Below are 21,358 nucleotides of genomic sequence, written 5' to 3'. Positions count from 1 at the left end.
CTTCTCATCACAGTGGCTTCTCTTGTGGAGCACAGGCTCTAGGCACGCAGGCTTCAGTAGTTGTGGTGTGCAGGCTTCAGTAGTTGTGGCACATGGGCTCAGTACTTGTGGCACGCAGGCTCTAGAGTGCAGGCTCAGTAGTTGTGGTGCACGGGCTTAGTTGCTCCGTGGCATGTGGGATCTTCCTGGACCAGGGCTCGAACCCGTGTCCCCTGCATTGGCAGGCGAATTCTTAACCACCATGCCACCAGGGAAGTCCCCATTTATGTGATTTTTGGGATAACATTAAGCATACCAACATTTGAATTATACAGGTCCCAGAAGAAGGGAGAGAGATGGGGATTGAACATGTATTTGAGGGGCTTCCCTGGTCGCGCAGTTGTTAAGAATCCGCCTGCCAATGCAGGGGACATGGGTTTGAGCCCTTGTCCAGGATGATGCCACATGCCACGGAGCAGCTAGGCCCATGCGTCACAACTACTGAGCCTGCGCTCTAGAGCCCACGAGCCACAACTACTGAGTGCACGTGCCACAAGTACTGAAGCCCGCATGTCTAGAGCCTGTGCTCTGCAGCAAGAGAAGCCACCTCAATGAGAAGCCCGTGCACCACAATGAAGAGTAGCCCCTGCTCGCTGCAACTAGAGAAAGCCCACATGTGGCAACAAAGACCCAACACAGCTGAAAATAAATAAATAAAATAAATAAACTTTTTAAAAAAATAAATAAAAATTTTAAAAAAGAAAGAAAATATATTTGAGGAAATTATGGCTGAAAATTTCCCCAACTTGAAGAAACATATCCAAGTAAAGGAAACACAGAGGGTCTCAAGATGAACCCAAACAGGCCCACATAAAGGCATAAAATTAAAATAATAAAAGTTAAAGACAGAGGGACTTCCCTGGCAATACAGTGGTTAAGACCCTGTGCTTCCACTGCAGGGGGCATGGGTTCGATCACTGATCAGGGAACTAAGATCCCACATGCCTTGGGTCATGGCCAAAAACAAACAAACAAACAAAGGCTAAAGACAGGATTCTGAAGGGAGCAAGAGAAAAACAAGAGTCATGTATAAGGGAATCCACATAAGGCTAGCAGCCAATTTTCCTGCAGAAGTTTTGTAGATCTAAAGGGAGTGGCATAACATATTCAAAGTGCTGAAAGGGAAAAACCTGCAACCTAGTATACTCTACCCAGCAAGATTATCATTTAGAATTGAAGGAGAGATAAAGAACTTCTCAGAAAAGCAAAAAGTAAGAGTTCATCAATACTAAATCTACCATAAAAGAAATGTTAGAAGGTCTTCTCTAAGTGGAAAAGAAGTAAGAATCTATAGGAAAGGGGAAATCCCACTAGGAAAAGCAAATATATAGTAAGGACTGAGGATCAACTACTTAACTAAGCCAAAATGAAGATTAAAAGACAAAAAGTTGTTAAAGCAAATATAACTACAATAAACACTTAAGAGATAAACCTGGAGATGTTAAATATGACATTAAAAATACAAAATGGGGTGCTTTCCTGGTGGCGCAGTGGTTGAGAGTTCACCTGCTGATGCAGGGGACATGGGTTCGTGCCCTGGTCCGGGAAGATCCCACATGCCGTGGAGCGGCTGGGCCTGTGAGCCATGGCCGCTGAGCCTGCGCTCCGGAACGGGAGAGGCCACAGCAGTGAGAGGTCCACGTATCGCAAAAAAAAAAAAAAAAAAAGAATACAAAATGGGGACTTCTCTGGTGGCTCAGTGGATAAGGCTCTGCACTCCCAATGCAGGGGGTCCAGGTTCGATCCCTGGTCAGGGAACAAGGTCCCACATGCATGCTGCAACTAAGAGCTCGCATGCCACAACTAAGGAACTCGTGTGCCACAACTAAGGAGCTGGCAAGCTACCAGTAAGGACCCCCACCTGCCACAACTAAGGAGCCCACCTGCTGCAACTGAGGAGCTGGTGAGCCACAACTAAGGAACCCACAAGCCACAACTAAGACCCAATGCAACCAAATAAATAAATATATATATATATATATATATTTTTTTTTTAAAAATACAAAATGTGGGTAGGGGAGTAAAAAGTGTAGATCTTTTAGAATGTGTTTGAATTTAAATGACTCAGTTTAAAACAAGCAGATATAGTTATAGGTCAACATATATGAACCCTATGGTAAGCACAAATCAAAAACCTACAACAGATACACAAAAACTAAAAAGAAAGTAACACAAGCATACTACTAAATAAAATCATCAAATCACAAGAGAAGTAACAAAATGAAGAAATGAACAGAGAACTACAAAAACAACCAGAAAACAAGTAATAAAATGGCAATAAGTACATACGTATCAATAATTACCTTAAATGTCAATGAACTAAATGTTCCAATCAAAAGACAGGGTGGCTGATTGGATAAAAAACAAGACCCATCTATATGCTGCCTACAAGAGACTCATTTCAGAGCTAAACACACACACACAGACTGAACGTGAGGGGTTGGGAAAAGATATTTCATGCAAACGGAAATGACAAGAAAGTGGGAGCAGCAATTCTCATAACACAAAAAACACTTTAAAACAAAGTCTATACCAAAAGACAAATAAGAGCATTATATAATGATAAAGGGATCAATCAGAAGAGCATATTACACTCGTTAACATATATGTCCCCAATACAGGAGCACCTAAATATATAAAGCAAACACGAACAGACAGAAAGGGAGAAACTGGTAATAATATAATAATAGTAGCAGACTTTAACACCCCACTTACATCAATGGGCAGATCATCCAGACAGAAAATCAATAGGGAAGCAGTGGTCTTAAATGACACAATAGACCAGTTGGACTTAATAGATACCTACAGGACATTACATCCAAAATCCACAGAATACACATTCTTTTCAAGTGCACATGTAACATTCTCCAAGATAGATCTCATGATGAGCCACAAAACAAGTCTCAATAAATTTAAGAGGATAGAAATTATATCAAGCATTTTCTCTGACCACAACAGTATAAAACTAGAAATCAACAGAAAAATGGGAAAAGAACAAATATGTAGAGACTAAACAACATGCTACCATAAAACCAATGGATCAATGAAGAAATCAAAGAGGAAATTAGATAATACCTCAAGACAAATGAAAATGGAAACACAAGTCTCCAAAATCTATGGGATGCAGCAAAAGCAGTTCTAAGAAGGATGTTTATAGTGATACAGGTCTTCCTCAAGAAACAAGAAAAATCTCAAATAATCAACCTAACCAACTATCTAAAGGAATTAGAAAAGGAACAAACAAACCCCAAAGTGAGCAGAAAGAAGGAAATAATAAAGACCAGAGGAGAAATAGATAAAATAGAAACAACACAACAACAACAAAATAATAGAACAGATCAATGAAACCAAGAGGTGGCTTTTTAACAAGCTAAACAAAATTGATAAACCTTTAGCAAGGCTCACCAAGAAGAGAGAGGACCTAAATAAATAAGACATGAAAGAGGAAAAATAGCAACTGATACCTCACAAAGAAACAAAAAATCATAAGAGAATACTACAAAGAATTATATGCCAACAAATTGGACAACATAGAAGCAACAAATTTCTAAAAACACAAACCTGCCAAGGCTGAATCAAGAAGAAACAGACAATTTGATCAAATTGATCACTTGTAGTGAAATTGAATTGTAATAATAAAACTCCCAGTAAACAGAAGTCTAGGACCAGACAATTTCACAGGGGAAATCTACAAAACTTGTAAAGAAGAGCTAATATACCTATCCTCCTCAAACTATTCAAAAAAATTGAAGAGGATGGAACACTCTCAAATTCATTCTATGAGGCCATCATTACCCTGACACTGAAATCAAACAAAGACACTACAGAAAAAGAAAATTACAGGCCAATATCTTTGATGAATATAGATGCAAAAATCCTCAATAAAATATTAGCAAACTGAATCCAACAGTATATAAAAAGGATCATAACACCATGATCAAGTGGGATTTATTCCAGAAATGCAAGGCTGGTTCAGTATTCACAAATCAATCAATATGATACACCACATTAACAAAAGGATTGTGTCAGTAGATGCAGAGAAACTGTTAGACAAAATTCACATTCACTCATGATAAAAACACTCACCAAAGTTGGTATAGAGGGAACCTATCTCAATAAAGGTTGTGCCATTTAGCACAAGCCCACAGCTAACATCATACTCAACAGTGAAAGGCTGGAAGATTTCCCTCTAAATTCAGGAACAAGACAAGGATGCATATTCTCATCACTTCTATTTAACATAGTATTGGATGTCCTAGTCATAGCAGTCAGACAAGGAAAAGAAATAAAAGGCATTCACATTGGAAGGAAAGAGGTAAAACTGTCACTATTTGCAGATGACATACTTTGGGTATGTAGAAAACTCTAAAGTCTCCACCAAACTTTAAACTTCAAGTATTGTCATGTAGTTTCAGCCCTATTCCCAAAAGGCACTTACCCTCAACTAATGGCATTTGCTCCCATATTTCCAATTATTTTCACGTTGTAACTTATGAAGGAATTGAATATATATTTGAATATATATTTTTCTTTCTGCACCATTTTCATCACCAATTTTTCAACCTTATTGGGGTTCCTTGTTATCTTATAAGCTTTAAAATAAATAACACACATACAAACTGCCTTAAGGCAAAATACAGGGTAAGCATGACTGTGTGTTGAAACAGTACATATGCATAACATTCCAAAGAGTGCTGGACAACACTCTCTCTTCACTCTTCTCACCTGCCAAAGTATGCAACAGAATAGTTGAAGTTCATCCAAATGTCACAACATTGTAAATGTGTTCCATATGATGTTCTCTAACTGAAAATGGTTGTATAGAATAAATTGATGTTTGACTTTGCCTAAAACCATACAATGTTCTCATATCAGTTCTTATAATGTATTTATTTAGTGTGTTTTGGAGTAAAAGTCACTATTTTGAAAGAAGAAAAGCATCATTGTAGAAAAAGTGCTTTAACTTTTGGAAGCTTTTGAAGCAAAAAGTTATTACTAAATAGTCATCTTGTGAGATGTTTGTATAAATTTTCATTTTTATCTGAAGTTAATTTTCTGGGTGTATTTTTTAATTTTTATTTTTTGCCTAGCTTTCTAGTAAGTATTGTTCAAAATGTAACAATGTTCCTAATATAATATTAATATTTATATATAATATATTAATAGCATTTTATATTTATGTTAATATATATTATGTGTTATATATTATTATTTTTTAAAAATTTTTAATTGAAGCATAGTTGTTTTACAATGTTGTGTTAGTTTCTTTTTCTTTTTTTGGTTGCGTTGGGTCTTTGTTGCTGCGCGCGGGCTTTCTCTAGTTGCAGTGAGCAGGGGCTACTCTTTGTTGCAGTGTGTGGGCTTCTCATTGTGGTGGCTTCTCTTGTTGCAGAGCATGGGCTCTAGGCACATGGGCTTCAGTAGTTGTGGCACACGGGTCAGTAGTTGTGGCTTGCAGGCTCTAGAGTGCAGGCTCAGTAGTTGTGGCACACAGGCTTAGTTGCTCCACAGCATGTGAGATCTTCCTGGACCAGGGCTTGAACCCGTGTCCCCTGCATTGGCAGGCAGATTCTTAACCATTGCACCACCAGGGAAGTCCCTATGTTATATATTATTAATATGTAATATATATTAATAGCAATTTTCACATAGTCAAACATTATTTCCTGGAGAGTCTCTCATGGTCTTCCATGTGCCCACTGCTTCCATCTGGACAGATTTTTCTTTACCTCTGTTTCCTAGCTGTTGTCCTAGTTTTCCTGGTTTATATTTACACTGAGACCTTCTCTTGCCCCTCTGCCATGTTGCTTATTTCCCCCCGATTCCTTGTGTAACTCTTTGCTCTTTTAGTACTTGATCTTAATATAACACAACCTCTACTACTCTCTTAGAAAAAAGAAGTCCACAGAAAAGGCTGAAAGAAAGTATTTCCCTCCCAAAGCCATTCAGTAAAGACTGGAGGAAGAGACTCCTTCAAATGTGAACATGAGGTAAGACTTCAAGGAACACACACAAAAAATCAAGGAAACATGATACCAACAAAGGAATACAATAATCTTCCAGTAACCATCCCCAAAGAAATGGAGATCTGCAATTTGCCTGATAAAGAATTCAAAATATTTAGGAAGTTTGGTGAGAAAAAAGAAAACACAGAAACACAATTCAATGAAATAAAAAAACAATGTACAAAAAGTTTAACAAAGAGATAAAAATCATAAAAAAGAACCAAACAAATTTTCGAGCTGAAGCAAGCAATGAATGAAATGAAAACTGCAATAGGGAGCATCAATAGCAGACTTAATCCAACAGAAGAATGAATCTGTGAGGTCATAGATAGGTCATTTGAAATAACTCAGAGGGGAACAAAGAAAAAAGAATGAAAAAAAGTGAAGAAAATATAAGGTCTGAAACCATAAAACTATTAGAAGAAACTATTAGAAAAAAATCATAGGGAATAGCTTCTTGACACTGGTCTGGGCAATGATTTTTTGGATATGACACCAAAAGCACAGACAACAAAAACAAAAATAAACAAGTGGGACTACACTTAACTAAAAAGCTTTTGCACAGCAGTGGAAACAGTCATCAAAATGAAAAGGCAACATACAGAATGAGAGAAGATATTTGCAAACAACATGTCTGATAAAGCTATTAATATCCATGATATATAAAGATTTATACAACTCAATAGCAAAAACAAACAAAAAGTGAATAACCTCATTAAAAAATGGGGAAAGGACCTGATTAGACGTTTTTCCAAAGAAGATATATTAATGGCCATCCGGTACATAAAAGGGCTCAACATCACCAATCATTAGGGAAAAGCAAATCAAAACCACATTGAGATATCACCTCATACCTGTTAGGATGGCTTCTATCAAAAAGATAACATAGCACAGGGAACTCTACTCAATACTCTGTAATGACCTATATGGGAAAAGAATCTAAAAAAATGTGGATATATGTATAACTGATTCACGTAGCTGTACAGCAAGAACTAACACAACATTGTAAATCAACTCTACTCCAATAAAAGTTAGTTTAAAAAAATGCAACAGGGACTTACCTTGTGGTCCAGTGGGTAAGACTCTGCACTCCCAATGCAGGGGGCCAGGGTTCGATCCTTGGTTGGGGAGCTAGATCCCGCATGTGTATCACAACTAAGAGTCCACATGCCACAAATTAAGAAGCCCATGTGCCACAACTACGACCTAGGGCAGCCTAAAAAAAATAATAAATATTTTTTAAAAAGACAAAAGTTAAGTGTTGGTGAGAATGTGAAGAAAAGGAAATTGTTGTACACTGTTATTTGGAATGAAAATTGGTAAAGCCTTTATGGAATACAGTATGGAGATTCCTCAAAAAATTAAAAATAGAACTATTATATAATCCAACAGTCCCATTTCTGGGTATATATACAAAGGAAACAAAATCAGTATCTTGAAAAGTTATCTGCACTCCCATGTTCATTTTTATTGCAGCATTATTCACAGTAAGATATGGAAACAACCTAAGTGTACATTGATGGATGAACAGATAAAATGGATATGAGATATTCGTCACTCACTGGGACCTTCTCTTGCCACTCTGCTGTGTTGATTTTTTTTTCTTTTTCTATTGATAGATAGTTAGATATACATACATATAATGGAATATTATTCAGCTATGAGAAGGAAGGAAATTCTGCCATTTGCAACAACATGGATGTATCTAGAGTACATTATGCCAAGTGAAATTGGCCAAAGACAAATACTATATGGTTTAATTTATGTGTATATCTAAAAAAAAAGAAAAGGCCCAACTCATAGAAGCAGAATAAAATGGTGTGGTTATTAGGGGCTGGAGGGTGGAGGAGATAGGGATATGCTGGTGAAAGGGTACAAGCCTTCATTTATAAGATGCTCTGGGAATCTAATGTACATTGTGGTGACTATACTGTACTTGAAATTTTCTAAGAGAGTAGACCTTAAGTATTCTCACCCCCCCACCCCCAAAAAAAGAGAGGTAAGTATTTGAGGCAATGGATATGTTAAATAACCTTGTTGTGGCAATCATTTCACAAAGTATACGTATGTCAAATCATCACTTTGTATATTTTAAATATGTACAATTTATTTGTCAATTATATCTCATTAAAGCTGAAAAATCTGTTTTAAATAAAAGGAAAAACAATAAAAGAGGAAAAAGAAAGAAAAAGCGTTCATAGGAGATACATATTTGAGCCATTGCTTATTTAGAAATGTCCTATACAACCTTCGCATTAGTGTGAATTTTGGCTGGATAAGTAACTCTAGTCAAGAACTCATTTCTCTCTTATTATTGAAAAATTCATCACATTTTTTTTGTTTATTTTCTTTTGTTCGCTTGTTTTTTCATTTCAGGGTACTATTGAGCAGGCCATTGTGTTTCTGTTTCCTGGTGCCTTCATGTGACCTGTTTTCTGATTGTTGAAAATGTTTGGGTCTTCTTTATATTCCTATTATTGTAAAATTTTATCCTTTGATACCCTGCCAAGGGGCTACCAGTTATTTATAACTTGAGTTTTCAGGGGAGAGGAGGAAGCAGGAGGGTACTCCTCTTTATTGAGAATATACTATATGCCTGTTGGCTTTTTAATTGCGATATTTGTCTTAAATGAATTTAGTATACTTTTAAATTAGAAAGGATCTCGGAATCCTCACTGTGCACAGGAGCTTTTGTCTGAAAGAACTGGGTTGTGTGAGACCTGCTCACTGATTAACACTAACTCTCTATTCTTCACTCACATCACAGGCATTGACCCCAACCTGTTTGCTCTCCATTTCTCTTCTTTCCTGTAAAATTCTCCTGTACTTCCTCTACTTTTATCTTTTTTTGGTCTTTCCTTCCATCTTGAAATCATTTATTTTCATTATACAAGTTTTCATTTCAGGAATTTGTGATATTCAAGGATGTGTCCATAGACTTCTCTCAGGAGGAGTGAGAATGCCTGGACTCAACTCAAAGGAATTTGTACAGATATGTAATGTTGGAGAATTATAGCAACCTGGTCTCAGTCGGTAAGCACAACTATCTCCAAAAAGTCTTAGTTTTCCCTCTGGATTATGTGCTTCCCCCAAGAAGAATTTTTCAATGCTTTTCATATATCCTATGCATTTCTTCTCCCTATTCCTAAAGAAATGGCTTGAGCTTTGCAGAGTCTGGGAAGCATCGTTGGGCCTAAGGCCAAAGTTCCATCTTCTGTGCTTTTTGTGGCCCTTGCAATAGTGACATCCTCCTTTATTTGCTGATCACAGGACAGGATTTGAGTGCTGGAACATCTACAACATAAAAATCTTTCTTCTCTCATGAGTAGGACTTTCCATTCCCAAGCCAGAAGTGATCTCTTTATTGGAGCAAGGGAAGGAGCCTTGGGGTGTTTTTGACAGTGAGCTGACAAGGGGCCTGTATCTAGGTAAGCGACTGATGGTCATGCAAGAGGAGAGGAGTGCAGGATGTAACTTAGTTGTTCAATGAGGAGACCATGTCTTTGAGATATTTTGGGAAATATCCCCTCAGAGGTCCACAACTATATAGAAAAGTAAACCTCACTATGAGCTTCCATATGCCCACACCTCCACCTCCAAGATAACCCTATCTCTGCTTCTTTTCTCTCATTTTTCCCTCCTATTCATAGCAGGTGATTCTGATGACAAGCTTCTACCTTTATTTGGGATCTTATTCCTTCTTATTGGTTCACTCTCTTTTATCTTTTGGGTTATATATGTGTCACTCCCTTGGAACATTTTGGTATTTAGTATATTTAGTTTTTGGATTATTTATGTATTCATTCTTTCAGCCAACACTCCCTTATATTCTATGTGTGGAGGATATTTTTCTAGGAGACATAGAGGTTATAAAATAATATGAACTATTAAGAAATGTATAGCCTGAGGATTGGGAAAGTATCCTTTCAAATCATTCAAAAAGTACAATTAATTGTAAGAGGAGTTCACGTATTGCAACCAGAAGAAATGGCTAAGATTGAAATGTGGAAAAGCCTCACAGAGCTATAATAGTTGGAGCCTTGGGAGTGATTGCACTCACCTTGGTAGAGAGTTTTGGGTGTAAAGGTTATGTACTTGTAATGGGAAGGCAAAGACTGCAGACGAGAAAAGACTGAGGTAAAGGTTGATGATCAAGCAATCGCATTAATGCATGCAATCAACATAACAGGGTGGGAGTGAAGGATGATTTAAGGCAGAGGGCACAGTAACTACAAAGTCCTGAGGCAGGCAGGCTCATTGTGTATGAGAAGCACCAAGGGCTAATCTGTCTAAGACAGAGTAAACAAGGAAAGGAGTATGAGATGTGATCAGAGAGGTGTATGTTGGAAAGAGTCAGTTTATGGTGACCTTGTAAATTGTGGTTGAACTTTTTCTGAGTAAAATGGGACATAAATAGAATATTTTAAGTGGAGGCTGTTCCTTTCTGAAGTCAGCAGCTCTTGGAAGGTTTCTGATTACGACTATTTGTTGGTCAACAGTTATGTTGACGTAATGGTGACAGTTTGGGATAAACTGGCCAGGTGTTGGACAGGGATAAGAGTTGAGAGAGATTAATGGTCCCTCCCTCTACCCTCACCTCAAAAGGTCTAAGTGTTCTATACCCAATGATCAGGGTTGTTCCTCTTCTACAGCCATATGATCAGTCTCCAACCAGTCCCTGCAGCAATCACTTCATTCTTTTTCCAATATCCCCCATGTCTTATTCATACCATATGGCATAACTCATCCCTAGATGCCTCAGCAGTTTCTTACTATACCTGTGCTATCCTAGAACCTCCTCCACTCCTGTTGTGTGGACCATGCCAGCACCACCTTAAGAGTCATCAGCTCGTGGTGATCATTTTGTAATGTATAGTATATTGAATCACTATGTTGTGCACCAGTAACTAACATAGTGTTGTAGGTCTATTATACTTCAATGACAACAAAAAACAAACAAACAAACTCATAGAAAAAGAGATCAGATTTGTGGTCACCCCAGGCAGTGGGTAGGAGGAGGGGGAATTGGATGAAGGTCGTCAAGAGGTACAATCTTCCAGTTATAAGATAAATAAGGACTAGAGATGTAATATACAACATGATTAATATAATTAATACTGCTATATGTTACATACAAAAGTTGTTAAGGGAATAGATACTAAGAGTTTTCATCACAAGGAAAAATTAATTTTTTCTTTTTCTTTTGTATCTATATGAGATGATGGATGTTCACTGAACTTATTGTGGTAATCATGTCATGATGTATGTAAGTCAAATATTATGCTGTATACCTTAAACTTATACAGTACTGTATGTCAATTATAGCTCAATGAAACTGGAAGAAAGAAAAGTTAGATGAGGGAAGGGATGGGACAAGGGGAACCCTGAAGGAGTCTAGCTTGCCCCTGCCCCGATGTGAGGAGCAGAGTTACAACTGGTCTCAGCACACAATTTTGCCCCAGCCAAGGGCCCAAGTCCAAAAAACAGGAAGGGCTGAGAAGCTGTGGGAGACAGTTAGTACTGACTGCTGGACATTTACTTCATGTCAGATTTCACGTTATCCTCACAAGCACTCTTAGAGAAAGGTGCTATTAGTCTATTTAAAAATAAAAACTTAGGGAGGGAGAAATGGGGAGGTAATAGTAAAATGGTTCAAGTTTCAGATATACAAGATGAGTAAGTCCTAGAGTTTACTATACAGCCTAGGGCCTATAGTTAATAATATTGTATTGTATACTTGAGCATTTGCCAGGAGGGAAGATCTGACAGTCTGTGTTCTTATCACACAAAAATTAATAATAAATAAAGAGGGTGGGAGGAGACTTTTGGAGGTGATGGATATGTTTATGGCATTGATTCTGGTGATCATGATCATGATATGTACTTACCTCCAAACTCATCAAATTAATGCATTATCAGTTTTTTTGTATTATATCAATCGTACTTAATAAAGTGGATTTTTTTGGGGGGGGTTAAATATTTATTTGGCTGCACTGGGTCTTAGTTGCGGCATGCAGGATCTTCGTTGTGGCACACAGGAACTTCATTGCGGCATGCGGGCTCTTTTAGTTGTAGCATGCAGGCTCTTAGTTGCGGTGTGCAGGATCTAGTTCCCTGACCAGGGATTGCACCTGGGTCCCCTGCATTGGGAGTGTGGAGTCTTAACCACTGGACCACCAGGGAAGTCCCAATAAAGTGGGTTTTTTTGTTTTTTAAAGATATTAATGTAGGCAGAGCACAGGCTCTGAACTCAAGAGAGAACTGGTTTTGAATCTCAGTCCTTGCCTTAGCTAACATGAATAAAATTTAAAATTCCTCCACTTTGAGGATTTTGGGGGGTTACAAAACATAGAATTTGGGCAAGCATATAGGTGATAAAAGGTGATAAACATTATTTTTCCCCTCAAAAATAAAACAAAAATTTAAAACATCACCTCATATTCATGATCATTATCATCAATATCCATAATTGCTAAATTCAGCAAGTACAGCCAGGAGACAAAAGAAGTACTAGGTTAGAGTTTCCCAGCCCCCTTTTCTCCAGGGGTATGTGTGGAAGGCAAAAAGGTAGAGTGAGAAGTTAATTATGTGGATTGGATTTCTGACAGCAGTCTGGGCCTCTTCCATCCTCTCCAACCTCATAATTAAACATTCTATTTACATGGAAGGTAACATTTTGGGAGAATTGCCACATTTAGTGCCCAAACTGCCTGTCTTAATTATGTGCTCCACTGGGAGCTGTCTCAGTTGTCCAATTATCTTTTCAGTTTCTCCATCTTTCCATTTTCCATCTTTCAATGGCACCTGCTGCCTGCATATGATACAGGGCATGAAAGGTCCAGTGAATATCCCACGTAGCTGCCTGTTGCAGCATATGTTCTGGTTATAAGGTGGCACTATTGTCTGATTGGATATGTTCAGGGAATCCAAGTAGATAACAATGTAACACATCTATGGCTTAGACGACCATACTATTCCATCTAAGAGTCCTTGCAAAGTATGGCCCCCATCTGCTGTGTGGACAGGTTGGCAGTGCTATACACTGAAAGGGTGCCTATTGCAGTCAATTCCCACCAGTACCTTTGGGTGGAACAGAGAGAGCCTATATGGTCTATTTTCCAGGACTGGCCAGGTCTGGTACCCCTGGCTGTGTGTCCAAGAGTTCTCTTTGCTACTCAACTGCATAGCTGACAGTCTAGGCATGTTTGCTGGGCTTTCCTGACCTCTTATGTTGGAATCGCTATATCTCATTTTGGGGCTCAGTCCTGAATTATAGATGGATTATCTATACACGTGTGTTTGTGAATCCAGGTGGCCATGGCCCTTACCTGGGTCCTTATCTGATGATCTGATAGATTCCATTCCAATAAATTTCTGTTGTTTTAATCCACCTAGTTTGTGGCACTTTGTTGTAGTAGCCCTAGGAAACTAATATACTGGTTGACAGTGTCAGAAATGTGCTGTGTCCAAAACCCAAGGGGATGTCATTGCCTAGTGGACACATTTTTTGCTATAGGCTCCAGTCTGCGTATTGTCAGTTGCTGACACTTGGTCCTCATAAAACCCTTTTCAATGGGCATCCACATGGTTACAACCAAGGGATGTGGGTCTTGTGCAATCTCTTGCCATAATACTTCATCCTCACAGAGGCGGAAACTTAATTATCCAGTTGTCCCACCGCCAGGTACAACACCACATCGCCAGTGCATTGGCTCCTGCCCATGAGTCAGTGAAAATGTAACAAGGTACATTTTGAGGGGTATTTTCCAGGGGAAGCATCACAGCCTGCAGTTCCTCCCATTAAGCAGAGTTCTCTTTTCCATGCACAACTTTAAGCATTTTTCTTTGAGGCTGCACAGCAGCAGTGGTCTAGTACATCCCATCTGTTTTTAACTTAGCTGATATGTTCATGAACCAGGCCCAGGAATACTCAGGAATCTTAGTGTATTGAAGCTCCCTAGAAGCTCAAGGTGCTGGAACAGACACTGCATCTGACATAACTGCATCTGGAGAATGACTAGTCACTTATTCATGTAGATGTGAAATGCCATGAATGACCAGTTTGCTTCTTTTCTGGATATTCCACTTCCACTTAATAATGAATGCTGTTGTACAATATTCACTTTGTTGGTATTCACATTTCTAACCCAGGATAGGGATGTTTGTGTAACACAACCTGTTATTGGTTTGTTAGTCTTCAGTATCCAGTGACTAATAATGAGCCAGTAATTGTCTCCGAAACGGGGTATTTTGTTGTACTGGCTTGAATAGTGTCCCCTCCAAATTCATGACTACCTGGAACCCATAAATGTGACTTACTTATTTGGGAATACAGTCTTTGCAGATATAATCAAGTTAAGATGAGGTTACACTGGATTAGGGTGGGCCCTAAATGCAATATGACTGGTGTCCTTATTTTTATAAAAGGCAAATTTGGACACAGTGACACAGCCATACAAAGAGAACGCCATGTGATAACAGAGCCAGAGATTGGAGTGATACGTCTACAGGCTAAGGAATGCCAAGAATTGCCAGAAACCACCAGAAATAAGGAAAAAACAAGGAAAGATTCTCCCCTAGAGCCTTCAGAGAGGCCAACACCTTGATTTCAGACTTCTGGCCTTCAGAACTGTGAGACAATAAATTTCTGTTGTTTTAAACCAGCTAGTTTGAGGTACTTTGTTGTGGCAGTCCTAGGAAATTAATAATACTCGTTGATGGTGTCAGACACGTGCATGTCCAAAACCCAAGGGAATGCCATTGCCTAGTGACCACATCTTTTTGCCACAGGCTCCAGTCTGCATAAATGTCAGTTGCTGACACTTGCAGCTCAAAAGCCTTGTTATGGCTGACTGGCCAGAATGGAAGGGTAGCCTGTACAGCTTGTTGGATAGTTTCTAAGGCCTGTTATTGGACAGTGCCCCTTTTGAGTGATCTTATATAGTGAGTTAGGAGGATCCTCACGTGACGTATGAAGTGCCTCCAACACCCAAACGTGCCTATCACATGTTGTGCCTCATTTTGTTTGCTGAAGCTTTTAAGGCCAACAATTTTTCTTTAAAAAGCTCAGGGCTTTTTCTCTGGGCAGCCCACCTGGTTTCCAAGAATCTTCCTTCAGTGTTTAGCCCCTGTATCTTATTGGGATCTTAATCTTCCAGCCCTGGTTCAGATAATTGACTCATCTTATGAAAGGCAGTCTATATGCTGTGCTTAGCCCTTCCAATCGGAATAATGCCATCAATGTAATGGTAACAGGACATCTCTGGTGATATTTCAGCCTTTTTAGATCTTGGCCTATTCATTAATGATGAATTGTGAAGAGTTTAGGTAGCCTGTGGCAACATGATAAAATAAAGGTAATTAGAAACTTGTGAAGGCAAATTGGCACTGATTTGCAGAATGCAACAGGATGCTGAGAAGGTATTAGCAATGTCCACCAACCATGGCAAGACAGACTCCTTCAGTCTGCATTACAGACTCTGTGATTGTTAATACTGGAACTGCACGTGTGAGAGAGACTACTGCCACGCTGAGCTTCTGGTAGTTCACAGTCCAGAGCCAGATAACATTGTATTTTTCACTGGCCACTGAGGGCCATTATGTGACATAGTTTCTTTAAGCACCTCTTCCTCCACTAGCTCCTTGATCAGTATAGTGACCTCTGACGTCTTCTACTCCCTCTGTCCTCCTTCCCCAGCACCCTATACTACTTCACAGTAACTACATGACTATACTGAAGAAGTCTAATAGGCTCCAGGTTGGGTACTTGCGTCACTACCACTGTTCTAATTGTGGCATTTCCCCATTGGGAACATCCCTAATGGTCAAGAGAATTATTACCTATATTTAACACATCTATTACCACAACACATTCAGCAGTATCAGTTACAACCACTTGAATGGGTATTGCTCCAAAAGAGTCCACCTGTAAAGTTATACCAGTCTATTGATCAATCTGGAAATTACTTTCCAAATTATTTCTGGAAGTTATTATTAACTGCTTCAAGTAATTTTTGTTTTTTATTTTTATTTTTTATTTTTTGCGGTATGCGGGCCTCGCACTGTTGTGGCCTCTCCCGTTGCGGAGCACAGGCTCCAGACGCGCAGGCTCAGCGGCCATGGCTCACGGGCCCAGCCACTCCGCGGCATGTGGGATCTTCCCGGACCGGTGCACGAACCCGTGTCCCCTGCATCGGCAGGCGGACTCTCAACCACTGCGCCACCAGGGAAGCCCAACTTCAAGTAATTTTTTTGACCACACCCAAGGGTGCTTTCTACCACCGCAGTAACTTATGTCCCAATGTCCAAAAGGGCTTAAAATGTTTGGCAACCTTGGTCACTGTCAAGTCCCCAACATACCTTGACCAGTGCAGGTGGCCTTGGGTCCCTCTTAGGGAAGGATGGACCTTTGCCTTTACTCCAGTCCTATTTGTTCTTAAAGGCAGTAAGGAAAGAGAGGCACTATTGAAGGCACTGGATCAACACCAATCTAAACAGTACAGAACTCTACAAGAGGATCCAGATTCTCTTGGTCCTCTTCCTGTTTGCCCAAATTAATACTAAAGCTAGCAAGTATCTTCCCCTGTTACAGAAGATATACAAATGGACACATCAGGTAAATTCAAATGAAAACCACCATGCACCCACCAGAAAGGTTAAAAAGGAAACACATAAAGTGTGTGTTAGGTATACAGAGCAACTGGAACTATAATACATAGCTGCAATCGGAAAACCACTTTGGAAAACCGTTTGGCAATGTATTACTATAGTTAAACATATGCATAACCTATGACCCAGCAATTCCCCTCCAAGATGCACACATATACGCAGCAAAATACACAAATGAGACTGTTCAAAAGCACTATTCCTAGTAGCCCCAAGCTAAAAACAAGCCAAATACCATCAACAATGAGAGTAAGCGAACTTTATCAATTAATCTCACAAACTGAATATTTGGCAAAAGAAGTCAGACCAAAGGGGTTAGAAAGTGTGCATACAATATGACTGCATTTATGTTCAGTTCAAAATCAGGCAAAACTAATCTGTAATATTTTAAGTCATGTGATGGATATCTTTACAGGAGACCAGTAGGGGACTTCTGGGGTGCTAGTTATGAAACTGATCAGAACCCAGTGGGGGCCTCCTGGGCACAAAAACCTTTCTGTGTCCCCAGTTTCTTATTTGCAGGATAAAGGCTTCAGCCTCCTAGACCTTCCTGAATACCAAAGAGCAGATTCAAACAGTTACTAATCAAGGAAGTAAGGGAATGCAGAAACCAAGAATGAGCAGTCAAGAAACTATAGTGCATGGGACTTCCCTGGTGGTCCAGTGGTTAAGGCTCCATGCTCCCAATGCAGGGGGCATGGGTTCAATCCCTGGTCCGGGAACTAAGATCCCACATGCTGAGTGGCATGGCCAAAAAAAGAAAAAGAAACCGTAATGTAACCATTAAAGCAGAATCCTGGTTCCTCCTCAAGGGATATACATAATCATATCTTTGCATTCTTCTGCAGGAACTAAGGCTCCCACCTAGGTGGAGGAAGGTAACTTCAGGCTGAGCACAAGAGTCCTGGAACACTGCCCTATTACCTCACCACCAGTCAGAAGAAAATCACACACCCTGAAGCCCTCACCCCAAATTTTGCCTGTTAAAACCAGCAGGGAGTTTGGGGTTTTTGAGCACAAGCCACCTGTTCTCCTTACTTGGACCTGCAATAAACCTTTCTCTGCTCCAAACTCCAACACCTCAGTTTGGCCTCACTGTGCTTCAGGCACACGAACTTGTATTCAGTAACAGTTACTCTAAGTTCGAGCAATTTATGAAAAATCACCCATCTTTAACGATTTGGGCACTTTTTGGCATGTTACATTCAGAAAGTGGACTTTAAACACTTTATTTATTTATTTTTAATCATAAAAACTGTATCAGGAACAGCTGCACAACCACACCCCCAAGGTCACAAACTGAAGCAAATGCGCTCACCAGCAGTAAAGGGTCACTCTCCTTACGTCTTCCTCCACAGGCCAGGCTGCAGTAACGGCCTGGAGATTCATCTCCTTTAGCCTCCTCGGAATCCGCTCTATCTTCCCTTCCACCTGCCAGAGACTTCAGACTCTGTGGCGGTATCCAGCGCCAACCCGTGGTAAGCTGAGGCTGAGAGAACAGGACGACCCCTTTTGGCCCTCTGGGACTCCTAGTCCACACTACATGTCCCCGAAGTCCCCGCGGCCGGAAATAAGCTTCTCGTCAGAGCGCGACCGTTGGTGCCAGAGCGCGACCGGAGGTGCCAGAGCGCGACCGGAGGTGCCACAGCGCGACCGCAGGTGCCACATCACAGCTGGGACGGCAGACGCGCGGAGTGATTTGCGGAGTCGGCGGAAGGCCCGCCGCTCGCGGCTTGTGCTTTTGGGACGAGTACGGTTCTGAGAGGGGCTCGGAAGGTTTGGGTTGCTGGCTCTCTCGGATCTTTTGGGTACTGGACTACATTTTCCAGAAGCCTGCGGGTGTAACGTTACTTCCTACTAGGTTGTCAGCGCTGTTAATGCTGGAACGAGCTGAGCTGCGCAGCGGCTGTGGGAGCGCGGACTGTTGATGTGGACCGGTCCGCTGGGACCCGGCAGGACGCCGGAGAAGCAGAAGGTGAGGCGTTTTCTGAGCCCCGGGACAAAGACCGGCCGTGTCTAGAGCCTCAGGCCTTAGCACGCCACTGTGTGTGTGTGTGTGTGTGTGTGTGTGTGTGTGTGTGTGTGTGTGTAACGTGATGTGCCTGTGGGACTGCATGATTTTGTGTGACCACTTGAGAGAGTGGTAATTGTGTTTTCAGACGTGAGAGCGGTTGTGTTAAGCTGCGAGAATGACCAGATAAAGAAGCTTGTCTCCAAGTCACAGACCTGATGTCAGAATGAGAATTTTAGAGCCAGAAACAGCCTCACGTTCGGGGGGCTGAGAAGAGAGGAGGCAAAAATCGAGGTAGTAAGATTCCAGTTTCCCCTCAGGAATCCACCTGGGGAGCCCTATGCGGATTCTCGACTTCCACTCTGGTTCCCAAAGAGGGAGGGCATCATTGCTCAGGTCAGTCGCTGAGCTTCGGCTGAGTGTCTACTTTAACTCGTGGGGTGGGGGCCGTGGGGTGGGGCAGGGAGAGTAGAAGATGTTTGGTTCTAACAAATAAGTCTGCGCTCAAAGAAAGGCTTGGTGTCTCAAGATTATTTAACTCTTACCAACTTCTCTGACACAGGTGACCAGAGAACAAGGGAAGAGTAGCTGTTGGACAACTAAGATTTTTATCCAAGGTAAGTTGTTTTTCTCTTTTTTGTCTCTGAATTGCTTTCTGGATTTTCAGGATATATCTTTCTGTCCTCGAAAATCTATAGCAAGAACCCTTTTAGTGATCTGGTTCTTGGGCGTTGCTATTCCAAAGAATAATGGGGATGGGGGGAAGTTAGAGGAATGGACCCAAAGAAGATGTTCCACTCCATTTCTCTCTTTTTAACCTGAGGTACACATATTCGTGTGCCAAATATTTTAATGCCACCTGTATACTTAGTCCTTTTCTAAGATTTTTGAAGGAATAGAATAAATCCCACAGAGTGAAATTTGAAGCCTTTCTTTTAGTATTTTCTTCTCAATTTTATTGTTTAAGAGATGATATTGTAAGTATTTAAAAGGTTCAAAAGAGCATTCAGCAAATTCTCCCTCCCAGCTCTGCCATTAGTCACGGAGTTTTCCCACTTCAGAGGGCAACCAGTGTGACTAGTTTCTTGAGTACTTCCAGGGGGATTCTATGCATATATTAGTACATGATGGGCTTATTCATTTTTAATAGCTGAACTGTATTCCATACTTCTTCCATGTTTAAAAACTGACCCTTACTAACTTTCAGATGGCTATCAGTCTTTTACTATTGTAAACGGTGGTGGGATAAATATAGATGCTCATTTGATGAGTTTATTAGTAGGATGAATGCTACTTTCTGGGCCAACTTATGTGTGGACTTCAAATTTTAATACTTCTTGCTATATTTTCCCTCAGAGAGGCTGTATCGTTACTTTACTAATCACTATTTTTTGATTTTATGTTTTATCCAAGGTACTTTGCTAGTTGTTGGAAAGCTTAAGAAAATTATTAATATGCTATTGTAGAGTTTTCAAACTATGGTGTTGTTACCTTATTTTTTGTGTGTGTGGTAAAATCAATTCACTGAGCCATGATCAGCATTTTTTTTAACTTTTTATTATGAAAAATTCAAACTGTACAAAAATAGACAAAATAGTAATGAGCCTCTATGTACCATCCTTTGTTCAGCTTCAATAATGATTGACTCATAGCTAGTCTTGTTTGATCTATACCTCTGCCCACCCCAGAATTATTTTGTAGCAAATGCCAGATGTTGTTGTATTACTTCATCCATAAACATTTCAGTGTGTATGTGAATGATGAATCTTTTAAAAAACTTAATCACAATACCATTATTTTCTCTCAAATAATATTTCTTTAATATCAGATATCCAGTTAGAGTTTAGACTGCCTCTCCGGGCATATCTTTTTTAAATTTTAAAATTTCTTTGAATCTGGATCCAAATAAGACCTATGTGTTGCGATTGGTTTATAATGTATTTGTTGAAGAAACTGGGTGATTTGTTCTGTATAGTTTCCCATAGTCTGGTATCATTAACATGTTTTTCTGTATTTCCTATAGATTAAGAGCCTTAGCCTACATGCACCAATTTGAATTTCCTGGATGGGATCAAAAGGAGATCCCAGATTAATTTTCAACACTTTATAATCCAAATATTGGGGAAGGTTTCCTGGGTAGGGAAAGTTCAGGCTCAAATGGACCACATACCAGGTGGACAGTTGCTTCTCCCATTGGACAATCTATGGTTAATGGGTCTGAGGAGAGTATGTGCCTTCAATCTGACCTACAGCCCTTATGAAATGGCAGCAGGATTGAAAATCCATAAAGTTAGAGGGAGACATTATTATTAAAAGACCTCATATGTGATGAGTCTTCATGTGCATGGAGGGTGAGACATGCTCCCTCTAAATATAGGAAATAGTGATAAGGAGGTTTCCTAAAGTTTCTTTGAGATGTGAGTCAGACAGGAGGCCTTAAATTAAGAGAGATTAAGGCTTGAGGCAAGAGAGAGACACATGTAGGTGTCCTTTTGCCACACTGCCATTTATTTATTTTTCACGTCTTTATTGGTGTATAAATGCTTTATAATATTGTGTTAGTTTATGGTGTACAACAAAGTGAATCAGCTATATGTATACATATATCCCCATACACACTGCCACTTAAAAAAGGGAG

The 21,358-nt window shown here is 40.0% G+C and overlaps 1 protein-coding gene across 9 annotated transcripts in view; it reads left to right on the top strand.

The window, feature by feature from the left end:
* Nucleotides 1-21,358, top strand: part of LOC101319162 (uncharacterized) — a 52,931-nt gene that overhangs the window by 18,505 nt on the left and 13,068 nt on the right. For 2 of the 9 annotated variants that reach the window (XM_033844257.2, XM_033844255.2), the window contains exons 1-2: nt 18,239-18,684; nt 19,283-19,337. The exons of 1 other annotated variant lie outside the window; for it this stretch is intronic. The gene's annotated coding sequence lies outside the window, so the exon portion shown is untranslated. Of the gene's footprint in view, nt 1-18,238; nt 18,685-18,868; nt 19,117-19,282; nt 19,338-21,358 lie in introns of those variants that run through there. 6 more of the 9 variants (XM_073796489.1, XM_073796486.1, XM_073796490.1 and 3 more) reach the window with 6 other exon arrangements.

This window comes from Tursiops truncatus, chromosome 19 (genome assembly GCF_011762595.2).
Source record: "Tursiops truncatus isolate mTurTru1 chromosome 19, mTurTru1.mat.Y, whole genome shotgun sequence".
Taxonomy (NCBI): domain Eukaryota; kingdom Metazoa; phylum Chordata; class Mammalia; order Artiodactyla; family Delphinidae; genus Tursiops; species Tursiops truncatus.
The sequence above is the reverse complement of the archived record's forward strand: the minus strand, read 5'-3'. Positions and strand labels throughout refer to the sequence as shown.